Consider the following 8,085-nt stretch of genomic DNA (forward strand, 5'->3'; position numbering starts at 1 on the left):
TTTGACAAAATAAAGTTGCTTAGAAATACCTAATCTTGTGCAAGTACCATGGGCACTTGCTCCTGATTAGACCCATATCTTACCATTGTGCTGTTAGAACAACTTCAGCAAAAAACAAACATAGACAAAGCTAAGTACACTCTCGTGTAGGTTGTGCCGCCTTAAGTTCACTAAAGCAGCCACGTTTTGACTTGGTAATATAAAATCTTTTTGCTTTTTCTGCATTTTTTTGTTTCCACAAGTCACCCTGTGTTGCATCTGTGATAGCATAAGAGGAGCAGTGCTATACTCTACCAAACATTGACTTCAAGTTGGGACTGTAGGCTGGACTGAGAAACACACATTTTAATAACTTGATGAGCACATTTGTTTGACAAGTTGTTTAATGAGAACTGACAAAAATGTAACATCACAATTTTTTGTTAACGCAACCACACAACAAGAAGGCTCCACTTTTTACAGCTGCTTCAGTTTCAATTCAAACTTTCAGGAACATTCTTTTTACCATTCCCAGAAAAGACCTCTAAAAACCTGACTTTCGAGTACAAACTGAAAGCACCGTTATGTGTTTTTCATGTGTGACTCAGCCTCGGCAGATAAGACACATAGATCTATAACCTGTGATTATTAACAAACTTAATGAGCCAAGAACACAAAATAGACCAATTAAAATGTTCTTATTGTTCTGATGGAAACTGGAGAAAATGCTTAACACATTCACATTCTGTTGCTGTGAATATTTATTTGTAATGTTAAACAATGTCAATAATACAATTCATGCACTTTTCTTAAAAAAATGAAAAAAATCCATAAGAATTATAAATTGCTCATATCACACAACAAGCAGTAAATAAAATTTGGTCAAATGTTCAGCGTTATTTCCCCACTAGAGCCTCACGGTTGTATGAACAAGTTTACAGCTTAATAATAAAGCATTACTCACTTTACCCAGTTTTTTTTGTTCATCCTCATAAAGAACCCTTTACAAAAAGATAATATATTGTACAAATAATTTTTTAAAAATCCCAATGTCCACAAGTATTCATATGTTAGTTGTCAAAATTGAACTAATTTTGCTCGCTTCAACAAAGTAAGACACAAACAAGTACATCCAATTTCTAACAAAAAGCAACTTTTCTTAATCATCAGAGCATGACCTGCTTCATACAGCAGCAAGCAAACTGCAGCTGCTTTACCACTCTATCTCTTTGTAATGTTCAAATGCAGATGTGCAGTACTTGACTTTAAAGGTGCATGATGTGTATGTATATGTACATTATGTACAAAATTCAGCTATTATGTTGATGCAACTATGAAAAAGTCCACTTGTATCCATTTTAACACCAAGCTAGAGGGCAAGAGAGATTTAATTGGGATGAATGTTTGATTCCAGCATGTTTTTCAAATTTCAGACTTCTCTGCTCTAAGAACTTCAGATTTATCTTTCCTAATGATCTTTTCCAAGGTCTTGAATTGTGGTCCGAGATCATTCAAAAAGCTTAAATCATCCTGTTGGTAGTCGGATGACAGTATATCCAGTGACATACAACTGTTGCCATTCCCCTCGAATTGATACGTCTTCAGATGGTCATCTGAGCCATCTGTTGGCTTACTATCAGCCACTGTAAGACGCTATGGGATTTAAAAGAGAAAAAAAGTCACGTTAACAAGAATCTAAAACACTCAAACCCAATTTTAACCGATGCTTTCTTCACACTCAGCTTTTTTTTTTTTTTTGTGGCTCTGTAGGAGATTCAATAACTGTCTTTAATGTGATTATGGTCAAAAAGAAAATGTCATAATGTTTTATCAATTGCACTACTGCGTCAATGTTGTCATGTGTGTAACATATGAGATAAAGAACTCTTACCCTGTCCAGTAGACTGCTAACACGACCATCTGACCAGGTACTTATAGAACGGTTCAAGGTGTAGTTCCTCTGCCAAAAGAAAGCTCAGATGTCAGCCATGATAGAAATATGAAAATGTACAAATTCATACATATCATTGAGTTGATATTTTGCACATTTATTATAATCTGATTACATAAGTATGTGAACAATTTCAATTTTTTTTTTACAACAAAGCTATCAATATTAATGAATGTTTTTCTGATTTTAGATAAAGATAATATGGCACACTGTGTGGGTGATCACACCCATCCAATTGTGTTGCGCTAGATGTTTTTTTGTCCAATCAGGTGCGTTCCTTCAGAAACACCTAATTTCTTTTTCTTATCCAATCATGAATGGCTCTTGAGAAGCCCCTTCCTTTGGAAACGCCTACTTCGTCTGCAGACATACCTAGTTGAAGGTAGCTAAAAACTTCAAAATTAAATCAAAAGGTTTCTTCTCTCTGGATGGTTAGCGTTAACCTATTACTCTGATGTTTTGGTAGCATAGCTACCAAAAAACAATCTGCAGATTGCACAACCTATGAGCATTAACACTTGTGAATTTGCTTTTATTTTTTATGCCCACAGTGGCTGACAAAGGAGGAGAAATTTGTTTGGTCTCAAGAATGATTAAAATTCGATGTTCAAGGCAGACTTTTCCCAAAGAACTGAACATTGTAAAAAGAGGAAGGTCTCAGCCGGTATTGCTGGGAACGCCTATTTCCAAGTGATCAACTTGATTTTGTCTTTCAGTTCATGTTTCTTTGCGTTTATATGTATTCAATTCCTTTACTTATTCAGTGTGTTTGTCAGTCTTCCAGATGGCTTCTAATTCTTTAACACAAATTTAAGTCACACTTTATGAATTTCATGAACATTTTGAAAATCATGTTTTATTAATATTACATTTATATAAACATCAATATACCACTTGATGTTGATTTACAGAAAATCATAATAAAAGTGTTGAAGTTTGTTGTATTCATGAGGTAAAATGTGCTCTAACAGACACGGGTTTTTTTTCCGGGGGAATGAAGGGATGGTCATGTTTTTGCAATACAATGTCAATAAAGAGGTCTGCTTACCTGAACTGTGCCCCTCCTGTTGGATGACCATGTTGAGTGCTGAAAAAAACAACAACAAAAAAACAATCTTTAGCTTCATCTTTTAGCTATTCTTACCATGTTCATAGTCACTGAAATTTTTGGTTGTTTTCTGATGCAGGATAATTTTGGTTTTTAACTTTTTAGCAACATGATTTGTCTCATTAAGCTTTTAATTCATGCAGTTCCAACAAATACTATAAAGCCAGCAATAGGTAAATGTGCAGCAGAGAGCAAAAGAGTTGGAGACGTATGCAAAATATTCTGTGAAGTATCCATTTATGGATCTCCATTTTCTGTGGCAATTTCAGCAAATGCTAACTGTGTGTATGGATGAGTTATGATGTTACTAAACAAAAACAAAAAAAAAAATAAAGAAGGAAGGAAGGAAAGAAAGAAAAAAAAGTTTAAGCTTGCAATCAATCTTCAAAAACATTTCTTTGAGCACTCTCTTGTGGATAAAAGGTTGTATTGTGCAACTCAGCATTCAGCCACAGTTTCACCAAACCACATATAGCCATAATTACTCACTCTGGAATTCCCCTTCATGCTTTTGTGGATGCCTCCCTGCTGCTGAGAGTCCCATGTGTTCATGTTTGAGCTCACCTGTAGACGTACATTATAATAAAGCTAAATTACTGACGGAACAGACATAAAGAACTGCATGTAAATTGAATTTACTTAAGCTTTGATCCAAAAGAGAATATTTAAACTGGTTGCTTACTTTGGAGTATGTTGTGTAGCATGCTTCCATATTTTGGACCATTCCTGGGGAGGCCTCAATGTTCTAGTTGAAAACAAAAAATGAGTAAAGAAGGCACTCGCACACTGTGACTGTAGCTCCTAAATTCCACTCTAACAGGGTCTGCAATGAATTTGCCAACTTCTTTGAATTAATCTGCACATCTACACTAATCCAGTACCAATGCTATGCCCAAACACTTCTGTTAGTTTATCAACCACTGAACGACTTACACCAGAATACATTAAAAATCTGCTTTTGTTGTGTCAATCTATCAGACCTTTCAGGTCTTGTGGTTCTGGTCTGGTCTGCATCCCCAGAACCAGAACCAGACAATGAGAAGCAGCATTCAGCTTCTATGCACCACAAATCTGGAACAAACTTCCAGAAAAGTGCAAAAACAGCTGTAACACTGAATTCCTCGAACTCTAGACTAAAATGTTTACAGTTGCTTTTGTACCATGATAAATGAAACACTAACCAACATTTTGCTATTTAATAATGGCACTTGGAAAAATTTTGTGTTTCAATAGTTGATTTCTGTATTTTTATGATATAAAGCACTTTCAACTGCCTTGTTGCTGAAATGTGTTATACAAATAAAAATTTATTCGATTTGATATGTAATCAAACAAATGACCTTAAATAAATTTGAAGGCTGAAAATTTGCAGTTGTATATGCTTGTAAATTTTGTATAAAAGGAGTTTGAAAAACTATACTTGTGATATTTGCAATTACCTTTATAACCTAACACATCAAATTTGACATCTGTATTTCTGAGAGCACCGATTTCTTAAAAAGTTTAGGATTTAAAAAAAAAAAAAGAAACCTGCTGGATTAAATTATGTATTTGTCTTACGCCCTCTGGTGTAGAATCTAAGTACTACAGGTATCAGGCACCAGTTAATCACTTTTGGAAGCAGAGATTTCATGGAGATTTCAAATCTTTCTTTATATCAGTAAACAAAATAAATATTTTATATATATTTAATGTTTATTTTAAAAAGTTGCAAAAGATACATCTTTTGAATAGATTTTGACGATTTTGTCAGAAAGAGTCCATATCATTTGCAATATAGCAACAGGTATAGTTTGTCTAAAATATACTTCAGTTTTGAAAGTGCCTAAGACAATGGTCCTCTTTATCAGACTGTAAAGGGTTAAACTCACATTTAGATGACATTTCCAGCTAAGTAGCTAAGCTAATTTTGGACTAAATTTAAATTGAAAAAGATATACATGTTGTTATTGACACATTGCAACACTTRAATTGACTTGAAGACACATCTTTTCAAATACWGGATTATTCAACACATTCCTCTGTGATTTAGCTAATAAAAATATCAATAACCACAACGACATTAATAATAATACRACTTACTTACARCTTTTATTCAGTCAAGAGTAATTACACACACTGACTCAGCKTAAGGCTTTAACAGGAATTTACACCTAAAATTAGTGACATGTACCTGCATGTTTCCCAGCTTGATGCCGTCTGTCATACTCTCCATAGTCTTTGATGCTAAGATTTTGGGCTCARCCTGGCAAAAAAATAATAGTAGGGAAAAATACCTTTTATGTTTGCARTAGCTGTGCATCATATTCACAGTGTTAAACTCTCCATTCAGTTTAAATTATTTATATAGGAACCAGTTTACAACAAATGTCATCTGAAGGCATTTTCCAAATAAAACTGGCCCAAAGATTTTCCGGTAATTCAAAAATGTATAATGAACCCAATTTATGTCTATCCAGTTTATTTACGTGCATATCTTTTAGAGTTTTTGATGCTAAAATGTCAAATGTTAACCATTTAATGAAGACAGTCCAGAGATCTGATATTGGCAGTCTCTGTAGTCAGCACAGTCACTTCACAACTTACCTTGCAATCAGTGCCCGGTCCTTCTTCATTGTACTTCATCAGTGTCTGTTTGTAGTCATCATTCAGATCAGGCATCAACAATGTTCTTTGTTTGCGCGTCAAAACAAAAAGCAACACTGTGGACACATTCAGATAGTTTGAGCACCAAGTTTATGAATTCTATTTACTTTTAAAGCAAAACCTAAAATATATATCCCATGAGTTTTAAATTGTGTGTTCATGTAAAGTTAATTAAATGGTTTTAAATGTGATTAAGAATTGATCTAATTTATTTTAGCATGTACAGCATACATTAACATACACTCAATAAAACGACACTGTCACTCCCTGAAGTTAAACCAGAACAAACTTTTCTTGCTTTACTTCAAATTACAAAAAAAACATTTCTATTTGCTAAATACCAGAAAATGTAGTGAGGACATTTTTTAGACTTTTATTGGAACCTTCGTTGAATTCAGACGTTTACATGCATTGTGGTCAGTATATGTGCATCACAGAGCAAAAGAGTAAGAAAAAATGTGTAAAAAAAATGTGTACGTGCTTTTTGATTTTTTTTAATGTAATGTGTGCAAATATCAGGTTTCAACTATATATGTACACATATAAATAATTGACTACTTTGTACTCACACAGAAAAACAAGCAGTGCTGCAATAATTAGTCCTATGGCAGCAATACCAATGCCAGTTGACAGAGGCTTCGGTCCAGTGCACACATCGGGTTCGACACACTCACACACCACGACGGATAAACTCTCCTTTGAAGGTTGGTTCTGCTTGTCCTGAATCACCAGTGGCACAGAGTAGTTACCGGTGGGAAGTTTTGTCAGCATTCTAATGCTAACTTCTTCACCTGTTTATAACATAAAGATACATAATTATGGCCTAACAATGATTATTGACTTTAGCAATTTTGGTAGTGAAGCTTCAAAGGTGTGGACCAACCATATTCAGGTTCTATTTTCCAGCGGTCTTTCGCAGTTTTATCATCTGCCAAAGAGAAACCAAAGGGCCCACTGAATGGCTCAGCATCAGCATCTTTAGCACGCACCACAACCTTGTCAGCTTCGTTTGAACACAAAATGGTAGTCTTGTTGAGCAGCATAGGAGTGTTATCATTGATATCCCTGAGGTGGACGGTGACTGTGCATGTACTTGTGGCTGGAGGGGAACCTTGAAAACCACAGAATAGGTAATTTGTTTCAGTTCAGTTCATTAATTTATAAATTATGCCTTTTGATTGTAGCTGCAAATGTTTAGAAATGTCATACCATCATCTATGGCAGCAATGACAATTTTGTAAATATTGTTCTGATCTACATGGGGTGATTCTCTATCCATCTTTTCGATTGTTGTGATTCTTCCTGTTTTTGCATCAATAGTCACCCAATTAGCAGGGTCTTCTACCAGTTCGAACCTGGACAAAAAGAAATCAAGCAGTAGGTCAATTTGATCATCAGAAGAAAGATAAACAATCTATGTCAGTGTTCAGCCACAAAACATTATTAGTAAAAGAGAAATTACTGAAGTCTAGATGTTTGAATTTTTGTCATATAGTCACAGTCAGGCACATTAAACCCGCACACTGCAATCACACCAGCCCCCAATGTTGTTGGGGGGCATTAGAAGAGACCTGGCATAACATGCATCTTGTTATTTACACTACAGTAAATAATAATGTTTTATTCAATTTATAAAAATTTTTTCTGTCTTCCTAAAATATATTGATTACTATCTTGCACAAATCTTGCTCAAGTGATGATCAGTTGTGAGAGAGCTAACTCGCCATTATTGATTGACCTCATAAGTAGTTTTGCTGCCAAACAAGCAAATAATGCTGGACATAAATGAGGTTTCATTGAGAACATACCTGATGTTAGGGGAGTCAACATCTTTAACCTTAGGAGTATACAGCACCTGTCCTTTCTCTGATTCCTCTGTCTGGTATACCTCTTCTGTATTTGTAATTTCAAACACCGGAGGGTCATTAGTGTCAACCATTTTCACTGTGATGTTGACAGAATCTTTTGGTGGAAGGCTTCTTAAATCTTTAATTAATTTTCCATCTTTACAGACTGTTAAAGCTTCAACATTCTCAACTCCGATTTGCAGTTTTACCAAGGTGGTTATGTCAAAATTCTTTGCCTGAAGAAGACACAGGTGTAGATGTTCAGTAACTCTTCATAATACTTATGATAATAATTGGTGAACTCATAGTTTAATCCATTATGAGTGAACATTTTCTGTAAGGTGTGGTAAAACAGTTACCTTGACAACACCAATGATCCCTTCATTTGTTTTAGGGTCAGTGGCAATTGTGTAGATTCCATCTTCATTGCCGCTGATAAAGTAGTACTTGGCTCGCCAGCCGTCAGTGTTGGGAGTGTCCTTGTCCTCTACTGCAACTCTTAAAATATCTTTATGGGTTTGCATTTCCACAGCCTCGGCTTCATACTAAAAACA

The 8,085-nt window shown here is 35.0% G+C and overlaps 1 pseudogene; it reads right to left on the reverse strand.

Annotated features, from left to right (window-relative positions):
* Nucleotides 1-365: 365 nt before the first annotated feature.
* LOC103467940 (cadherin-like protein 26) overlaps nucleotides 366-8,085 on the reverse strand; it is a 13,687-nt pseudogene continuing 5,967 nt past the window's right edge.

This window comes from Poecilia reticulata, linkage group LG7 (assembly GCF_000633615.1).
Source record: "Poecilia reticulata strain Guanapo linkage group LG7, Guppy_female_1.0+MT, whole genome shotgun sequence".
In the NCBI taxonomy this organism is placed as follows: Eukaryota; Metazoa; Chordata; class Actinopteri; order Cyprinodontiformes; family Poeciliidae; genus Poecilia; species Poecilia reticulata.